General features: G+C 42.8%; 1 pseudogene; it reads right to left on the reverse strand.

The window, feature by feature from the left end:
* Positions 1-8,028: 8,028 nt before the first annotated feature.
* Positions 8,029-14,384, reverse strand: LOC132342298 (endogenous retrovirus group K member 7 Gag polyprotein-like; annotated as a pseudogene).
* Between the last annotated feature and the right edge of the window lie 6,711 nt (positions 14,385-21,095).

Consider the following 21,095-nt stretch of genomic DNA (forward strand, 5'->3'; position numbering starts at 1 on the left):
CACCCAACTCTGAATAAAAATAAGCAACTATGTAGAAAAGTTTGGGACCTTAAATAACAAATTGGAATTCTATTCAAATGTAGCACCTAGTTATACTTTTTCGGTTATCTATATCTAGATCACATTTAGGAAAGAATCCACCTCCAAGTAAGTAGATTACAACCTCTTTAGGAATCATTCTCAGACCCAGAGGGATGGTATGGGGAGGGAGGAGGGAAGAGGGTTCAGGATGGGGAACACATGTATACCTGTGGCGGATTCATTTTGATATTTGGCAAAACTAATACAATTTGTAAAGTTTAAAAATAAAATAAAATTTAAAAATAAATAAATAAATAAATAAAATAAAGCAGTTTAAAAAAAAAAAAAAACATGATTAATCTAATACACTCTAAACCTCCTCACCCATGATATAAAAAGTGTAGTTCTTGACAGAAAGGTCTATGTCTAAACTCTTCTGAATTAGAAACCTAAGGATTAGCACCATCATAGGCACATGGAAGTTGTCTGATAAATTTATTTTTGAATGATTGAATGAATACAGTATCTGAATTAATCACTAAACATTTTCACTTTATACATTTTCTAAAAGATGATGATATAAATCAAGAATGATAGGTAAGGTAGGGGCTAAGTTAAATTTGAAATAGCTTAATGGTTTATATTCAGTTTATTAAGGATTATACTTAGAAGATGTTAATTATAACTTACTTAGGGAAGATTTCCTTTGAACTTCATTTCTTATATGTTCATATCAGATATTTAGGGTTTGTGTTTTTTTTTGCCAAACCCTAATATTCTGGTTATATCAATAAGCATCACATCACCAACAAAGACTAAAGGACATCATCTTAATTCCTTTCAGGCAGGGAACTTAGCTGCTTTGTTAGCGCTTAAAAGAGCATGTGAGTAGGGCACCTGTTTATTATTTGTGAAAAGAAGGAATTAATTAATGTATAAATTAGTGGCCTGGAAAAGCATTGACTAGAAATTGACTTTTTACTGAAAGATTTCTCCATGTCCTGTGTTCACTTGAATAATAATTGCCAACATGTAAATACTTAGAAGGGTTTCTGTGGTGGCTAAGTGGTAAAGAATCCACCTGCAAGGGTTCGATCCCTGGGTTGGGAAGATCCCCTGGAGGAGGGCATGGCAGCCCACTCCAGTGTTCTTGCTGGAGAATCCCATGGACAGAGGAGCGTGGCGGGCTACAGTCCATAGTGTAGCAGAGTTAGACACGACTGAAGAGACTTAGCATGCATGCTTTGTTCCAAGCATTGACAGTTGAATGTGTTCTTTGGATTAGCAAATGTTCTCTGATGCTTAGCAAATAAGCATCAAACGTAGGATCTTCAAACTACTATAACCATTTTCTATCACGTAATTCTGGGGCTTGGCTAGGTAGCACTGCTAGTCTTGTTTACAGTGCACGCATGCTCAGTCGCTCAGTCGTGTCCAACTCTTTGTGATTCTGTGGGTGGTAGACTGCCAGGCTCCTCTGTCCACGGAACTTTCCAGGCAATACTGGAGTTGGCATTTCCTTCAAATGGGCTGCCATTTCCTTCTCCGGGGGATCTTCTCGACCTGGGGATCAAACCCTCATCTCCTGCATCTCCTGCATTGGCGACGCAGGAAGGTTCGACTACTCAGCCGCCTGGGAAGCCCAATCTTGTGTAGGGTCTTTCATAAATCTTCAGCCAGGTGGTGGGGCTGGGCCAGAATGTCCGAGATGGCTTCCTTCACGTGTCTAGCGCCTTAGCAGGGGGACTGGAGAGCTGGGACCTCTCTCCCCACAAATGGCCTCTTTGGTACACAATGACTGAATCCCCAGACCTATCATTTCCAAGGGGTTAGAATCAGAAGCATCACTTCTTCTGAGTGCTACTGGCTAAAGCATACACCGGTCCAGTCAGCCCGATTCAAAGTAAAGGAAAATAAGCTCCACTTCTCAACCGACAAAGAATTTGTAACCATCTTCAACCCACTCTACATACTTACACTCTAATCATTACAGCAGGAGAAGGCAATGGCACCCCAGTCCAGTACTCTTACCTGGAAAATCCCATGGATGGAGGAGCCTGGTGGGCTACAGTCCATGGTGTCGCTGAGGGTCGGACACAACTGAGCAACTTCACTTTCACTTTTCACTCTTACGCATTGGAGAAGGAAATGGCAACCCACTCCAGTGTTCTTGCCTTGAGAATCCCAGGGACAGGGGAGCCTGGTGGGCTGCCGTCTATGGGGTCACACAGAGTCGGACACGACTGAAGCGACTTAGCAGCAGCAGCAGCAGCATTATAGCAACCCTGATTGCCTCCATTTCATAAAAGAGGAAACTCTCACAGCCAGTAATGACACTTGGATTTGAAGCAATGCTTGTGTGTTTCCAGTCCTTTTTCTTTTGTTGCATCTCCAAGAAGGTGGGGGCTTCCCAAGTGGCTCAGTGGTAAAGAACCCACTGCCAACGCAGGAGCCACAAGAGACACAGCTTCGATCTCTGGGTCAGGAGGATCCCCTGGAGAAGGAAACGGCAATCCACTCCAGTATTCTTGCCAGGATAAGCCCAGAGACAGAGGAGCCTGGTGGGCTACAGTCCTTGGGATCGCAAAGAGTCAGATACGAAGGAGCACACCTGCTTTTATTTTCATTTCCAAAAAGATTATATTAATAATATACATAACAAAAAAGGCAATGGCACCCCACTCCAGTACTCTTGCCTGGAAAATCCCATGGACAGAGGAGCCTGGTAGGCTGCAGTCCATGGGGTCGCTAAGAGTCGGACACGACTGAGCAACTTCACTTTGACTTTTCACTTTCATACATTGGAGAAGGAAATGGCAACCCACTCCAGTATTCTTGCCTAGAGAACCCCAGGGATGGGGGAGCCTGGTGGGCTGCTGTCTATGTGGTCGCACAGAGTTGGACATGACTGAAGTGACTTAGCAGCAGCAACAACAACAAAAAAAAATTAGAGTATATCTAATTCTGTGTCTGGACTTTGTCACTTGCTTCATTCTTGTCCCTGAAAACCATGGTATTTACTGAATCATCAAGCAGAACCTCATATTGCTTTTTTGGCTCCAAAGTCTCCCCTTCAATTCTTATCATCATTGTTGTCAACAAAAATACACTCATTCTTTCTTTGGCCTGGAGCTCCTTTTCTTTCACAACCCAGACAATGGTTCAGCAAACAGTTCATTGCCAGGCCTTGGTTCTTCCATTGCTCTTCTGCTCCCCTGAGTTTACCACACAGATTTCAGCTCCAGGCTAATTTGCCCTAAAACACAATCACATTCTCTGCTGACACGTCCTTCAAGAATACAAAATAGTTTCATATTAGCCTAACAACCATAATTCTTCCCTAACCCAAAGACCTAAAGATAGATGATGTGTTCTTCCAGTAATTTTATCTTTCATATTTAGCTCCTTTCTTACTTTCGTATTCCAGAGTTTATTTTTATATTTTGCCTAAGGTAGGGAGCTAATTTTTTTTTTTCACATAGTGAAACAAATTTTTCTACAAAACATTTCAGTTCAGTCGCTCAGTCGTGTCCGACTCTTTGTGACCCCATGAACTGCAGCACACCAGGCCTCCCTGTCCATCACCAACTTCTAGAGCTTACTCAAACTCATATCCATTGAGTCGGTGATGCCATCCAACCATCTCATCCTCTGCCATCCCCTTCTCCTCCTGCTTTCAATCTTTCCCAGCATCAGAGTCTTTTCCAAGGAGTCAGTACTTCGCATCAGGTGGCCAAAGTATTGGAGCTTCAGCTTCAGCATCAGTCCTTCCAACGAATATTCAGGACTGATTTCCTTTAGGATTGACTGGTTTGATCTCTTTGCAATCAAAAGGACTCTCAAGAGTCTTCTCCAGCACCACAGTGCAAAAGCATCAATTCTTTGGCACTCAGCTTTCTTTATGATCTGACTCTGATATCCACACATGACTACTGGAAAAACCATAGCTTTGACTAGATGGACCTTTGTTGTTTGCAAAGTAATGTCTCTGCTTTTTAATATGCTGTCTAGGTTGGTCACAGCTTTTCTTCCAAGGAGCAAGTCTCTTTTAATTTCATAGCTGCAGTCACCATCTGCAGTGATTTTGGAGCCCCCCAAATAAAGTTTGTCATTGTTTCCATTGTTTCCCTATCTATTTGCCATGAAGTGATGGGACCAGATGCCGTGATCTTTGTTTTCTGAATGTTGAGCTTTAAGCCAACTTTTTCACTCTCCTCTTTCACTGTCATCAAGAGGCTTTTTAGTTCCTCTTCACTTTCTGCCATAAGGGTGGTGTCATCTGCATATCTGAGGTTATTGATATTTCTCCCGGCAGTCTTGATTCCAGCTTGTGCTTCTTCCAGCCCAGTGTTTCTCATGATGTACTCTGCATACAAGTTAAATAAGCAGGGTGACAATATACAGCCTTGACGTACTCCTTTCCCAATTTGGAGCCAGTCCATTGTTCTCTGTCTGGTCCTAACTGTTGCTAACAAAATATTTCTAACAAAATATTTAAATAACCAAGACTCCCATGTGCCTCTTTCTGGATTCTATTCTGCTTCATGGTGCATTTGTGTGTTCCTATACTAGTACCACAGTGTTTACCTAGGATGGCTGGATAACATGTCTGAATATCTAGTAGTATAAGTTTGTTGAGTAGAGTTGACTTGTTGCATCTTGCCACCAAAGCCTAAGATATTTATTATCTAGCCTTTTATGGAAAAAGTTTTGCTGACCCATGGTCTTGGACTTGCATTCTTCTACATAAATTGCAGAATTATTCTGGCAGTGTTCCCAGTTCCAAGTTCTTGATGGCAAGCCTCAGAAACTGGTTCTGTCTCGCTAAATGCAAAATGAATTTGTTGGAGAGGATATCGGAGAGTTCACAGAAATTCTCCCAAAGGAGGTTATAGAAAAAGACTCCAAAAATGAGTGAGAAGCACAGCAGGCCTGGCAACAGCATGACAGAGAAGGCTACAATGGAGGAGACACTCGCTCAGATGCCACCACCGGGAAAAGCCTTCTGAGCGCCTCCTGCACTACTGTGCCGCTCACATGAGATTCAGAGTTCTGAGAAGGAGAATTTTATGTCTGAGCTAGAATCACATATGTGCTAGCTTCCAAAAAGCAATAAGGAGTACCTTTCCTCTTTCATAGAGTCCTGCCTTCTCCCAGGAGTCACTTGATGGTTCACTGAAAATGTGAGAGCAGCAGGATCTCTCCAAAGGGGCTATGACTTGCTTGGAACTGCATTGCATTTGGGGGAAATTGTTATCTCTAAATACTGTATTCTCATTCACGAAGATAATTCATTTCACTATTATTTCAGCTCTTTCTTATGCTCTTTGATGGAGTATTTAAGGGCTCATTGGTAAAGAATCCACCTGCCATTCATTGCAGCAGAGACAAGTTCAGTCCTTAGGTCAGGAAGGTCCCCTGGAGAAGGAAACGGCAAACACTCCAGTATGCGTGCCTGGAGAATTCCATGGACAAAGGAGCCTGGCAGGCTACAGTCCATGGGGTCGCAAAAAGTCAGACATGACAGAGCGACTATGACTCACTCTCTGAGAGGAAAGCTACTGATTTTGGTATATTGATCTTATAATCAGCAAATACTGAACTCACTTGTTTCTTCTAAGAGTCTGTTGATTTTCTTCTACAGAAACAATCATGACACTTGAAAATGACAATTTGGGAACTTCCTGGTGGTCTAGTTGTCAAGACTCTGTGCTTCCACTGCAGGGGGTGCAGGGTTGATCCTGGTGGGGGAACTATGATCCCCTATGCTGTGCAGCATGGCCAAAAAAGAAAATAACAATTTTATATCTTCCCACCCAATCCTTCTATTTCTTAGTGTTTTTTCCTATCTGATAACATTGGCCTGAACTTCCAACATTATGAACATTGTGATAGCATATATTATTGTATTGTTCCTAATTTTAAGGTGAATGCCTTCAAGTTTTTCCATGTAAAAAGATAAATACCTTTCTATCATGTTAAGGGAGTTCCTTCCTATTTCTAGTTGAAATCATAAATAAGTATAAAATGAATCTTATTCTGAACCTGTTGAAATGTTTTTCATTCTTTAGTTTGTTAGTATGGGAAATTATATTAATCGATCTTTCACATAGAAATTTCTCCTTGCACTCTTAAGAATTAATCATAATTAGCCACAATATATGTCCTTATTTAATCATTACAAAATTCAGGTAAGCAATACAGATTCTTGCATCTTTGTTCACAAGTGAGGCTACTTTTATCAAGTTTTGAGGTTAGATGTTAAATAGTTTCAGAAAAGGAGTTGGCAATCTCATCTTTCTTGAAGGAGGGAAATAATAAAGCTAAGGTTGCAAAGTAATAAGACTGAGAAGTTTTTAAAGTGGAAATGATTACCAAAATTACTATTTGTTCTTTTAAAAAGTTACTAAAAATAGAAAAATAATCAGTTGCCCACACACTCCAAACTGCCCAAGAGAACTCCATTGTACACTTTTGTTCTCTCACAATTATTAAGAGCAGACCCTTTCATTCTCAAAATGTCACTGTTGGGCAATAAATCATCTATAGGTTGAACCTACAAGTGACATGAGTGTGTTATTTAGTTGCTAAGTTGTGTCTGACTCTCTTGCAACCCCAAGGACTGTAGCTGGCCAGGCTGCTCTGTCCATGGGATGTTCCAGGCAAGAATACTAGAGTGGGTTGCCATTTCCTCCTCCAGGGGATCTTCCCAACCCAGGGATGGAATTCACATCCCCTGCATTGCAGGCAAATTCTTTTCCACTGAGCCAGCAGGGAAGCCAATCTGGGTTTAGGTCACACATTAAGTCTTTAACTTTGGTATTTTCACCTAGCCTCTCTGAGTTTCAGAGAGTTCCATCATTAGAACGGATATCATAGCATTTACCTCCCCAGGTGCTTTGAAGAGTAAATTGTATAAGCAAGTAAAAGTTTAACTTCTAAATAAGAGCTGATTTTAGTACCAACCATTCCCAGCAATCCACAGATTAGAGCAAGGGTTCTGGCACCTAGGTCAATGCAACAAAATTCCAAAGCCATCCTGACTAGAAGCAGGAAAGTGTGTATGAGGCTATAACACTGTGAATGCCAAAGAATGTTCAAACTACTGCACGATAGCACTCATCTCACACACTAGCAAAGTAATGCTCAAAATTCTTCAAGCCAGGCTTCAAGAGTACGTGAACTGTGAGCTTCCAGATGTTCAAGCTGGATTTAGAAAGGGCACAGAAACCAGAGATCAAATTGCCAACATCCGTTGGATCATGGAAAAAGCAAGATATTTCCAGAAAAACATCTACTTCTGCTTTATTGATTATGCCAAAGCCTTTGACTGTGTGGATCATAACAAACTGTGAAAAATTCTTAAAGACATGGGAATAACAGAACACCTGACCTGCTTCCTGAGAAATCTGTATGCAGGTCAGGAAGCAACAGTCAGAACTGGACATGGAATAATAGACTGGTTCCAAATTGGGAAAGGAGTATGTCAAGGCTGTATATTGTCACCTGCTTATTTAACTTATATGCATCATGCAAAATGCCAAGCTGGATGAAGCACAAGCTGGAATTAAGATTGCCAGGAAAAATATCAATAACCTCAGATATGCAGATGACACCACCCTTATGGCAGAAAGTGAAGAGGAACTAAAGAGCCTCTAAATGAAAGTGAAAGAGGACAGTAAAAAGTCTGGCTTAAAATTCAACATTCAAAAAATGAAGATCATGGCATCCAGTTCCATCACTTCATGGCAAATAGATGGGGAAACAATGGAAACAGTGACAGACTTTAATTTCTTGGGCTCCAAAATCACTGCAGGTGGTGACTGCAGCCATGAAATTAAAAGACACCTGCTCCTTAGAAGAAAAGCTGTTACCAACCTAGCTGCTGCTACTAAGTCACTTCAGTCGTGTCCTGCCGGTGCCAGCCGGCAAAGTTGATCAGGTCCCGAGAACGTGCATGGCGCGGCTGAGAAAGGAAACTACAGCAAAAGAATTCTACAACAAAGATGGGGTCGAGAGGTTCAGACATGTCTCCACGAAGGGATGCAGTCTGACCACGACTTTATTCAGCATCTTATATTTATACAGGAGAGTGTGAGAAAGACAAGACAGCATTTTTCTTGGTTGACCTATACATCTTACAAAAAGTCACAAGAAATCTTGAGAGCACGGGAATGGCACCCTGTTATTATTTCTTACACCAGATAACATTTCCCTGTGTGTGAGAAGTTTGTCCAGAACTCCAGGTGTCTGCAGTAAATAATCGTCTAATCTCTGGGGTGGCGGGATAGAGAGCTATGTTTGCAAGCAAACCCTCAAGGACTGAGGCAGCTCCCAGAGCTGTGTCCTTCAGGCAAAGGACCCCGTTCTCATGGGCAGCTCCCTGCATCTCCCCCTTTCTTTTTATATAGGCGTACACTTATGTTCCTTTAACCACAGACCATTTCCATAGATGGAAGCCTTTATCATCCATAGATCATCAGTCAGTTTTTTAATTAAACAAGGTGCAAGAAGCAAAACAGTTTCATTAGTGTATATGGGAATGGACTGACCCTCCCAGTCCACGGGTTGGAGAAGGGGAGGGTCGGGCAAATAAGCCCAGTAAACACTTGAATATTCTTCAGAGTGTGCAGTATTAATCTGATTTAAGATAATTAATAAGGTTATCAGGAAGCTTAAAGGCGATATTGGATCGCCCTGCACAGCAACACGATTCTGTGCCTCTCACATCAATGCCTGGAGTTGTTGCTGAGATGGTAATTCATCATGCTCTTGAATCATCAATCTCCTCATCTGGTTTACGAGAGATTGTCTCCGCCGTGCGTACCAACCTTTCTGGCAGCCAGCGCGGCCCTTCGGCATCCTGTGGGAAAACACAAACATACCCTCGTCCCCAAATTATTACTGGATCTGGTCCATACCATTTTCCCACAAGTGGGTCTTTCCAAAAGACTTTAGGTCTTATTGTTTGCACATCAAAGTTCCAAAATTGCTGTGCTGCTGAATGGCCACATATATCCAACTGTAAAAAATTTAGAACAAATAAAGCATGGTTTAGAGGGTTGGAGGGGGTATTGAGATACAATTCCCCCTTCTTTAGTTTTTGCAATTGATGTTTGAGAGTTTGATGCGCCTGTTCAATGATTCCTTGACCCTGAGGATTATAAGGGATACCCGTTTTATGTGAGATAGACAATTGCGTACAAAATAGTTGAAAATTTTTTCCAGTGTATCCTGGACCATTGTCTGTTTTTATGGTTTTAGGGGTTCCCATAACAGTAAAACATTTAATGCAATGAGCTATGCAATGTTTGCTAGCCTCTCTGGATTGTAGAGAGGCATGTAAAAAGCCGGAGAAGGTGTCAATAGTAACATGAACAAATTTTTGTTTACCAAATTCAGGAATATGGGTAACATCCATTTGCCATATGTCGTTTGGCAACAATCCTCGGGGATTAACTCCATAATGGGGGATGCTAAAAAATTGAGGACATGTTTGACATTGCTTAACAATCTGTCTGGCAGCTTCTCGAGTAATGCCAAATTGAAGTCTTAAGCTATTGCTGTTTTGATGGTGTAAGCTGTGGGAAGTTTTTGCCATTTGTTCCAATGAAGGAAATATCATACATGTAGCTTCGTCAGCTAAAAGCATTGCCTCATGCTAAAAGTCCAGGAAGTCCAGAGTGAGCACAAATATGACCAAAATAGCATTTATTAACTCTGGAGCAAATTAAATGTTGTATATCACGAAAAAGAGTTTGAATAGTAGAATTCAGGGTACCAATAAATGGAACAGCCTCAATAGTGTTAAAGGCTCTTATGATATATTGACTGTCAGAATATAAATTAAATGGAGCAGAGATTTGTAATAGAGCCTGAAATACGGCAAATAGTTCTACTTCTTGAGCAGACTTATAATTAGTACGCCAGGCAGCAGTATTGTCCTGTATAATCAGACTAGCTAGTCCATTAGAAGAGCCATCAGTAAATACAGTTAGGGTGTCGGCAAGGGGCTGAGAAACAACAATTTTGGGGAAGAGAAATTGGTGATAGTGAGCAAATTGCAAAATTTTATCCCTTATCCCGCTTTTGTTGTTGATACAGTACTTCTTTGACTGTCTTTCCTTGTAATGCCGTGGCCAAAGTTATGCCTTGAACGTACAAAGGGCCGATATCAGCACAAATCCGTACATAATTGGATAAGCCTCCCTTTTTTCTGTAAGGTCTCAGGGCAGCTTGACAAGCCGAATTGGCATTCTCATAAGCAAGCTGTTTAGCCAACACCATTCCTGCCTGCTCATCCCCTATCATTTTACTAATTGCCTCAAGCAGGCGGGCAACAAAATCGATATGGTTCATCTGGCCCCTGGCGAATTTTAGGTAAATCTTCAGTCTTTTTATCAGAATTTGGAAGTGTTTTCCATGCTCGTAGAGCCGCAGCACTAATCTGAGGGTAGACTCCAGGCAAATAATTAAGTTGATTATTAGTGTCTCGATAATCTCCCTCTCCCACCATCATTTCGTAAGTGGTGTTCAGTCCCTGTCGCCGATATCGGCTGTGATCCCACACTGCTCAGCAAACTCAGATTTCCATAGTAAATAATCTCCTCCAGATAAGCAAGCCCAAGCAACCTTTTTCCAATCATTAGGTGGCAGATTTTGGTTTCCTAAAGCCTCTATAATAGCCTGAGTAAACGGCGCAGTTGGGCCGTATTGTGCACAAGCCATTTTAAACTCTTTTAGTTGCTTAAAGGGCAGCGGTTCATAATACCTCTGTGTTGAGCATTTTCAAATACTGGATAGATTCCTGAAAACCCAGGAATACATTCTCTTTCTTCATTAGCTCGCTTAATCGCTTGTTGAAGAGGAGATAATAATATCTCACTTCTAATTATTATGTTTTCACCGGGCAAAGAAGCAGGGATGGATATAAGCTCTCGCGGTTCTACGAAAGGTGGAGGTGGATCGAGCCCAGCAAGAACCAAGGGAGGATGTGCTAGAGGCACAGGCTGGCTGGAGTGGGAGTCTCCCTGTGCATCATTTTTTACTGCTATAACAATTTTCTGAATTAAATTCTCCAGCTGTTCTTCGGAAAGCCCTGAATGCTTTAATTCCCCTTTTCCTATAGGGGGTTGCATGCTAACCATCATCTCCCAAGGCATATCCTCTCTATGGTACTGAGGCGCTTGCTCATTTAACTCTTCCTGTTCATCAGAGCTTAACACATCATCATTCCCTCCAGCCTTACAAGCTGTTCCCTCAGGCACAGCATAAAGTGGCTCAGGCGGAGGGGCAGAAGGCTCTGCAACTTCGGGTTCTCTGGAATCCCTGAGGGCCATTTGAATCTTATGTCCTTCATGTTCAGGATCCAGACAGTCTCTTATCAGAGTCCACAAAGAGAAAGCATCCACAGGGACACGATTGGTACCATGTAAGGAATAATATGTCTGCAATTGTTTTCCTACTTTCTTCCAAGTTTTCAGACTTACTGTTCCTTCCTCTGGAAACCAAGGACAAACTTCTTCTATAAAAAGTAAAAACTTCTCTAGCTGTAACTTATTTACATGAATTCCCCTACCGTTTAACATAGTTTTCAACATATGTACAAATAACTGGTGGCTATTGCCTTGTCCCATGATTTATTACTCTCGACAATAACACTCCCTGCCCTTTACTTTAATTAATTAGGAATTCCTCTTTACTTACCTCAATCTTGGCAGGCAGCGGCTGTCGTCGCACTCCGATTCCCGAGTCCCTGTTCGGGCGCCACCTGCCCATGCCAGCCGGCAAAATCAATCAGGTCCCGAGAACGTGCACAGCGCATCTGAGAAAGGAAACTTCAGCAAAAGAATTCTACAACAAAGATGGGGTCGAGAGGTTCAGACACGTCTCCACGAAGGGACGCAGTCTGACCACGACTTTATTCAGCATCTTATATTTATACAGGAGAGCGTGAGAAAGACAAGACAGTTAGCATTTTTCTTGGTTGACCTATACATCTTACAAAAAGTCGCAAGAAATCTTGAGAGCATGGGAATGGCACTCTGTTATTATTTCTTACACCAGATAACATTTCCCTGTGTGTGAGAAGTTTGTCCAGAACTCCAGGTGTCTGCAGTAAATAATCACCTAATCTCTGGGGTGGCGGGACAGAGAGCTATGTTTGCAAGCAAACCCTCAAGGACTGAGGCAGCTCCCAGAGCTGTGTCCTTCAGGCAAAGACCCCGTTCTCACGGGCAGCTCCCCACAGTGTCCAACTCTGTGCGACCCCATAGATGGCAGCCCACCAGGCTCCCCTGTCCCTGGGATTCTCCAGGCAAGAACACCAACTTAGACAGCATATTAAAAAGCAGAGACATTACTTTTCCAACAAAGGTCCATCTAGTCAAAGCTATGGTGTTTCCAGTAGTCACGTATGGATGTGAGAGTTGGGCTATAAAGAAAGCTGAGAGCTGAGAAATTGATGCTTTTGAACTGTGATGTTGAAGAAGACTCTTGAGAGTCCCTTTGATTGCAAGCAGATCCAACCAGTCAATCCTAAAGGAAATCAGTCCTGCATATTCATTGGAAGGACTGATGCTGAAGCTGAAGCTCCAATACTTTGGCCACCTGATGTGAAGAACTGAGTCCTTGGAAAAGACCCTGGTGTTGTGAAAGACTGAAGGCAGGAGAAGGGGACGACAGAGGATGAGATGGTTGGATGGCATCACCGACTCAATGAACATAAGTTTGAGTAAACTCTGGGAGTTGGTGATGGACAGAGAGGCCTGGTGTGCTGCAGTCCATGAGGTCGCAAAGAGTTGGACACAACTGACTGAACTGAACTGATAACACTATGAAATAATAGACAAAATACATATTGGTGTCCATCCCCAGTTCATGCCACAGAGCTCCTAAAACCCTTGTGATCTGCTAAATAAGGGCATCAGTAACATTTTTTTTCTAATATTTGATATCTGACCCTTGACAATAATTTCTAAACCCTTTGTAATTTCCTGAGTGATACAAACTTTTGTTATCATGAGGCAACTCTGGGTGGGCTCCTGGATGAGGCCTGGTCACCAGAAAAACCAAAGCATGATTATAAACTTAGAATTTTCTGACCCATCCCCAAACATACCCCATTCTCTTGAGGAAGGAGAAGGAAATGAGTCACAGATCAATCATACCTATGTGATGAAGCCTCCATTAAAATCTCCAAAGGAAGGGGTTTGGAGAGCTTTCGGGTTGGTGAACACATCCATGTCAGTGTACCCTAGCTCCATGGAGACAGTAACTCCTGAACCTAGGGCCCTTCCAGTCTTCTTGACCCACGTATTCCTTTCATCTCTTTTTCTGTCTGTTCATCTGCATCCTTTATCACGTCTTTTAATAAACTGGTAAACATACCTGTTTTCCCTGCGCTCCATGAGCCATTCTAGCAGATGATTGACTCTAAGGAGGGAGATCTTAGGAACCCCTGGTTTGTAGTCACATTGGACGGAAGCTGTGGGTAACTTCAGACTTATTACTTAGGCTTGGTATCTGAAGTGAGTGTGTGAAGGCTGGGGCAGGGGGAGAATCTCCTCTGGATCTGATGCTATCTCCAGGTAGATCATGTCAGAATTGAGTTAAATTATAGGCCAGCTGTTAGAGATGCAGGTTCAGTCCCTGGGTCAGGAAGATTCCCTAGAGGAGGGCATGGCAACCCACTCCAGTGTTCTTGCCTGGAGAATCCCACGGACAGAGGAGCGTGGTGGGCTACAGTCCAATGGGTTGCAAAGAATTACACACAACTAAAGCGATGGACTGTGAAGAAAGCTGAGTGCTGATGCTTTTGAACTATGGTTTTGGAGAAGACTCTTGAGAGTCCCTTGGACTGCAAGGAGATCCAACCAGCCCATCCTAAAGGAGATCAGTCCTTGGCGTTCATTGGAAGAACTGATGCTGAAGCTGAAATTCCAATACTTTGGCCACCTCTTGTAAAGAGTTAACTCATTGGAAAAGACCCTGATGCTGGGAGGGATTGGGGGCAGGAAGAAAAGGGGATGACAGAGGATGAGATGGCTGGATGGCATCACCAATTCAATGTGCATGAGTTTGGGTAAACTCTGGGAGTTGGTGATAGACAGGGAGGCCTGGCGTGCTGCGATTCATGGAGTCACAGAGTCGGACACGACTGAGCAACTGAACTGAACTGAACTGAAAGTGATGCACACTTCTTCTAATAGGCCATCCACCTGGTGTTGCTTCTTATGGGGGGAAGCCCCCTACACATCTGGCGTCAGAAGTGCTGTGAGTGTGGTAGTACAAGGAAGAACAAAGAAAAACACGTGAGAAAGACCAGGTATTTTTCCTACACAACCACCAGTGCCCAGTGCCCCACCTCCTCCCACCCCCACTACCTACTAGGTCACTGAGGATATTCCAGGTTTGATCTACGACCCTTGAGAGCAGGCTTCCTGCAAAGCTCTATTCTAAAAAGTCAGGGAAGCCCACATCCAAAGATGTCACCTTCAGCAATTCTTTGTCCCCATCCCCTGTCCCAATAACCATCTCCTTCATCCATCAGAGTCTGGGTTCTTCCTTGTACTCAGCAACCTCCCCTCCACCAGTAATATGTGCCAACATATAAATGTTGACAATGCATAATCTTATCTGGTTTTGTGTTTTTCTTTTTTTTCAATGCACTAGAAAGTGAAGTGCAAATATTTTTCGCATCTTTGGCGAAGCAAGTCCTCCCTTCCCGGGAGCAAAGAAGAACGTGTTTTTCAAGTTATGGATTGAATGAGCTTAAAGTGTATGGTGAAGGAGCACGAGGGAGGAACTTCCTCCCAGACTTGGAGACTACATAGTGGTGGGAGGTAAGGAGTCCATAGGTCCAGAAGCAGCAGAAGCCAGGCTCTATTCCAAGTCATTACCCTGAGAAGTAGCAAGGGTCCAAACAGGAGGTACATGGTTTACCCAGGGAAGCTGGGGCCCAGGCACTGGGTTTCAGAGCTTTGCCAAATATTCCAGTACCCTCAGTGTGTCAGGGAAACTGCCAGAAGCTGCCAGCCCAGACAGGATTGTGCAGACACAGAAAATGGGAAGACCAGCAGTAACCAGGGTGGGAGAGATGACTCATCAGCCAGGGAGTATGGTCCAGGTGGCAATGGAGGCTGTCAGATTGACTTATACACCTTCCTACTGGCCCAGTGAGCTTCCTGCGGCTCCGCAGTAAGAAGTGACCTGTCAATTCCCCAGTTTGATCCTTGGGTCGGGAAGATCCCCTGGAGAAGGAAATGGCAACCCCCTCCAGTATTCTTGTCTGGAAAACCCCATGGACCAAGGAGCCTTGGCAGGCTCAGTCCATGGGGCTGCAAGAGTCAGACACAACTTAAAAACTAAACAGCAACCAGTGCAAAGGAGTGGCAACTTGGAATCAAAACTAGGTTGATCCAGGGATCACAAAGAAATGTAATATTTCTTACACACCTGAGCTTTTGATCTTAGATTTGGACCTGTTACAATACAGTAGATTCCTACTCAGGGTATAAATCCAGGAGCTGAAGGACTAACCCCAGGAAGAAAAGCCTCTGTTGACCATTCTGTGATCACCCTTCCAGACTCATTTTTGCTGTGCTCCAGGCATACCTTGGACCCCACACTGCTCACCATCCTCAGCCCTGCCAGCCCTCCAGGGCAAGGCCCCTATGTCTCCTCTCCCATTTTGTCTTGAGGTCTTTTATCTCAGGAAAGAGGCACATGTAGGATGGAGGAATTTCTCTTCCTCGATTACTTTCCAAATGTTCTCTGAGAGACCATCTATCCCCTGGTGATTCTCGAGTCTGTATCGCCAGGCTTGTCCTGACTATAGAATAACAGCTCGTGGGTGTGACACCCCCTTGGTACCCTACCTAGAATTCAAGCTCCAGATGCTAAAACTAGAACATATTAACTTGTGCCACCCTGCCCTTAGATACCCCTATGTCAGTAATTAGAACCACCAACCAGCTGACTTAATTAGAAACCCAAAGTCATCAACTTTTTTTAAATGTACTTTATTCACCACCTTCTCCAGTCCCATGACTTCTGACTTCATTTAGGACTTCACCATTTCCTGTCTGGATCATCACAATAGCCTCCTGACCCATCAAACTCCAGTATACTTCCCACAAAGCCAGATTGATCTTCCCAAAACACAAAGTGATTATCACTCCCCTTTTTAGCATCCTTCAGTGATACCTCACTCTTCTGCTTTTCTGTGTCATATAAACTGTGGCCCTTGGCTGAATCCAGCCTGCGGCCTCTTTTTGTGTGGCCTTCAAGATAAAAATGGATTTTATATTTTTTAAGTGTTTAACCAAAAAAAGATGAACACCCAGCAATTGTCATATGTGGCTGACAAAGCCTAAAGTTTTCAGATCTAGCCTTTACAGGAAACATTTTCCACCCCACTTAAGTTTAAAGGACTCCACTCTGGCCCTTTCCCCAACCATGCCCCTCCCCGCTCAGGGCAAGAAATCCCCAGCTATAGCTTGGATAGGGCTTTCTCACCCAGAGCCTGTGTCCTCCTCCTTCGAGACAATACCCCTGGGATTCCCAGCCCGAACAGCCTGAGCCCACCGCTAGGGCTCACTCATGTCTCAGAGGAGGGCAAAGGCAGCTGTTTGCAAGGAGACAGGACAGACCCTGGACATGCAAGCTGAGTTGTTCACAAATGTGTGTGAGGAGGTTTGAATAACAGGAGCAGGGATGGGAAAAGAAGGGGCCGGCCAGGACGCTGTGCTTGTGCTTTTGGCCTGGGCCCCACAAGTGTATCTTCCCTGTTGCTCAGATGGTAAAGAATCTACCTGTGATTCAGGAGACCTGGGTTCAATCCCTGGGTCAGGAAGATCCCCTGGAGAGGGGAACGGCAACCCACTCCAGTATTCTTGCCTGGGAAATCCCATGGACAGAGGAGCCTGGTGGGCTACCGTTCATGGGGTCACGAAGAGTCAGACATGACTGAGCGACAAACACGGCTACACTGCCACAAGTGTAAGGATACTTATAGAACCCTCTGGCATAATAAGTAAGACTTTTCATGATACATACCCTTGCACACCGCACTCAAGACAGGCACTGACAAGGTTGACTCTTGGTGCACCCTGCTCTTTCACCAGCATCTATGTACTTGCCTCCATTTTGCTGTGCATTCTCTTTCTGGAATCCTCTCAAATTTGAGACTCAGCTCCAAGGTCAGTTCCTCAATGGAGGTTTTCCTACTCTCTCTTCTCTCCTCTCTCATCCTTTCTCATTTAATCTTGGGGGCCACAATACCCTACACAAATGTCTATCACAGTACCTCTGACAATTTGTTCTACCTGGTTTATTGCGTCTGTTTCCTTCCAGTGGACTGGAGCTTCCTTGTCCAGTCGACTGGACCTAGACTAAAAAGACTTAGTCTAATTTTTTTCTGTGATCCAATCAGTATAATGGAGTTTCTGGCACATAATATGTCCTCAATGCTTTTTAAAAGAATACATGAATAAATCAAAATATATGACCAGTCTATCTTACCAAATCCTGGGATCCACACTCAAAGGGCAGGGATACTTGTATATTCCAAGTGACTATGGTCTCATCCCACTTATATCCATGGTGAATTAAAATAAAAACTAGAATCCCACAACTATCTACAGTTTTCTACAGGTACCACATGTTTATGGCCTTTGTGACCTTGTTTGAGGTTTGGTGAAGTTCTCAAGGCTTAAAACTTACCTCGAGTGTTGCTTCTTTCAAAATGCCTTCAAGCTGAGTTTGCTCTTCCCATGGATGTACTCTTGTCTGATTGCATATTTCTATTACCAGATTTTCTCATTGTTTATGTCTTTCTCCCTAACAAGACGGAGAGTTTCTTGAAGGCAAGATCTATCCATGCATTTTTGCATTTCCAGGGACAAGAGCTATACCTAACACTTAAAAGTTGTTTAATAAATGTTTGATTAATGTTCATACACTTAGAGACCTTAGAGACTGTGGAAGTTATTCAATCCAAAGAAAGAATCCCAGTCACAGCATTTTCTATTATCAGCCCATCTTTGAATTCCAGTGACAGCCTCATTAGACTGCCCTAACAGAATGTACACTTCATTGGGACAAAAGTTTTCCTGTTGTTTTTTTTTTTTCCCACGGCAAATCCCCAGAACTTAGATCAGTGCCTGGCACATAGCTGTTGTTCTTGTTGTCCAGTCACTAATTCATGTCCAACTCTTTGCAACTTCGTGGATTGTAGCACGCCATGCTCCCGTGTCCTTAACTATCTCCTGGAGTTTGCTTGGATTCATGTCCATTGAGTAGGTGGTTCTGTCTAAGCATCTCATCCTCTGCCACACTCTTCTCCTTTTGCTTTCATCTCCAGCAACAGTCCTTCCAATGAACATTCAGGACTGATTTCCTTTAGGATGGACTGGTTTGATCTCCTTGCAGTCCAGGGGACTCTCAAGAGTCTTCTCCAACACCACAGTTCAAAAGCATCAATTCTTCAGTGCTCAGCCTTCTTGATGGTCCAATTTTCATATCTGTAATGACTACTGGAAAACCCACAGCTTTGACTATATGGATCCTTCACTGGCAAAGTGATGTCTGTCTAGGTTTGTCATAACCTTTCCTCCAAGGAGAAACTGTCTTTTAATTCATGGCTGCAAACACCATCTTCAGTGACTGTGGAGCCCAAGAAAATAAAATATGTCACTGCTTCCACTTTTCCCCTTTCTACTTGCTTTGAAGTGATGTGACAGACACCATGATCATAATTTTTTCATGTTAAGTTTCAAGCCAGCCTTTTCACTTCCCTATTTCACCCTCATCAAGAGGCTCTTCAGTTCCTCTTCACTTTCTGCCATTCAAGTGGTATCATCTGCATATCTGAGGTTGTTGATATTTCTCCCAGCAATCTTGATTTTACCTTGGGATTTATCCAGCCTGCCATCTCACATGATGTACTCTGCATGTAAGTTAAATCAGCAGGGTGACAATATACAGCCTTGACGTACTCCTTTCCCAGCTTTGACCAGTCCATTGTTCCATGTCCAGTTCTAACTATTGCTTCCTGACCTGCATACAACTTTCTCAGGAGACAGGTAAGGTGGTCTGGTATTTCCATCTCTTTAAGCATTTTCCACAGTTTGTTGTGATCCACACAGTCAAAGGCTTTAGTGTAGTCAATGAAACAGAAATAAATGTTTTTCTGGAATTCCCTTGCTTTCTCTATAATCCAACGAATGTTGGCAATTTGATCTCTGGTTCCTCTGCCTTTTCTAAATCCAGCTTGAACATCTGAAAGTTCTTGGTTCATGTACTGCTGAAGTCCTGATTTAAAGGATTTTGAGCATAAACTTGCTAGCATGTGAAATAAGCACAACTGAACATTCTTTGCCATTGCCTTTCTTTGGGATTGGAATGAAAACTGACCTTTTCCAGTCCTGTGGCCACTGCTGAGTTTTCCAAATTTGCAGGCATATTGAGTACAGCACTTTCACAGCATCATCTTTTAGGATATGAAATAGCTAAGCTGGAATTTGATCACCTCCACTAGCTGTAATGCTTCCTAAGGCCCACTTGACTTCACACTTTAGGATCTTCACCTGTAGGTATGTAACCACATCATTGTGGTTATCCGGGTCATTAAGATCTTTTTTGTATAGTTCTTCTGTGTATTCTTGCCACCTCTTCTTAATCTCTTCTGTTTCTGTTAGGTCCTTACTGTTTCTGTCCTTTATCATACCTATTCTTGCATGGAATGGGTTCTCTTGAAGACCAGTTTTCTTGAAGAGATCACTGATCTTTCTCATTCTATTGTTTCCCTCTATTTCTTTGCATTGTTCATTTAAGAAGGCCTTCTTTATTACAATAGCTTTGCTATTCTCTGGAACTCTGCATTCAGATGGATATATCTTTCCTTTTCTCCCTTGCCTTTCGCTTCTCTTCCTCAGCTATTTGTAAAGCCTCCTCAGACAACGACTTTGCCTTCTTTCATTTTTTCATGGGGGTGGGGGTGGCTTTGGTCACTGCCTCCTGTACAATGTTAGGAACCTCTGTCCATAGTTCTTCAGGCACTCTGTCTACCGGATCTAATCCCTTGAATCTATTCATCACCCCCAGTGTATGAGGGATTTCGATTTAGGTCATAACCTGAATGGCCTTATGGTTTTTCCTTCTTTCTTCAATTTAAGGCTGAATTTTGCAATATGGAGCTCATGCTCTGAGCCACAGTCAGCTCCAGGTCTTGCTTTTGTTGACTGTATAGAGCTTCTCCACTTTGAGCTGCAAAGAACATAATCAATCTGATTTCAGTACTGACCATCTGGTGATGTCCCTGTCTGGCACATAGTAGGTGCTTAATAAATATTTAGTAATGTTTGAATGAATAGTTGAAAAGTTTTTTCTGACAATGAACCAAAATTTGTCTCCTTGTAATTTCCACCCTTTGAACCTGGAATATATGTTTTCCTTCTTCACATGACAAGTTCCAAATATTTTTCAGGGAGATCTTGTGTCTCCCCCATTATGTTCCTCTTCTTTTCCAAGCTCAACAACCTCAGTTTCTTCCTAACTTATTCTGAGACCCTTTGCCAACTCCATGCCCTTATCATTAACATCCTTCTGATTCTAAAACAATAATAATAATAATTAAGAGGAGCCATGAAACAGACAAGTATAATTAAAACTCACAGCCCTAGTCCTAGTATAACAGTTTAAACATTAAAGAGTTCAGAGAATCTCTCGAGTTATCTAGTTTAAGCTTCTAATTTTGCAAATGAAGAAACTGAAGTTACAATGAGTTATTCATCAGAGCAAGACCTGCTCCTGGTCCAGTAGCTAATCACATGTAGACCCATCTCAACCCCAAGATTAATCATCTTACTCTATTTGAATTCTTATTCAAATGCTAACCTGAAAAAAACTTATTAGATTTGCCATAATCTATCTCCTGCCAAAGACGATTCTCTCTACAGATATGATGAAATAGGAAATTTGGCCTTCTCTTCTTTAAATTATAGTTTTATTCATTTATTTATTTTTGGGTGTGGGGGCCTTTGCAACGGCCACTGCCTAGTTATGGTCCACAG

Source organism: Bos taurus, chromosome 15 (genome assembly GCF_002263795.3).
Source record: "Bos taurus isolate L1 Dominette 01449 registration number 42190680 breed Hereford chromosome 15, ARS-UCD2.0, whole genome shotgun sequence".
Lineage (NCBI taxonomy): Eukaryota > Metazoa > Chordata > Mammalia > Artiodactyla > Bovidae > Bos > Bos taurus.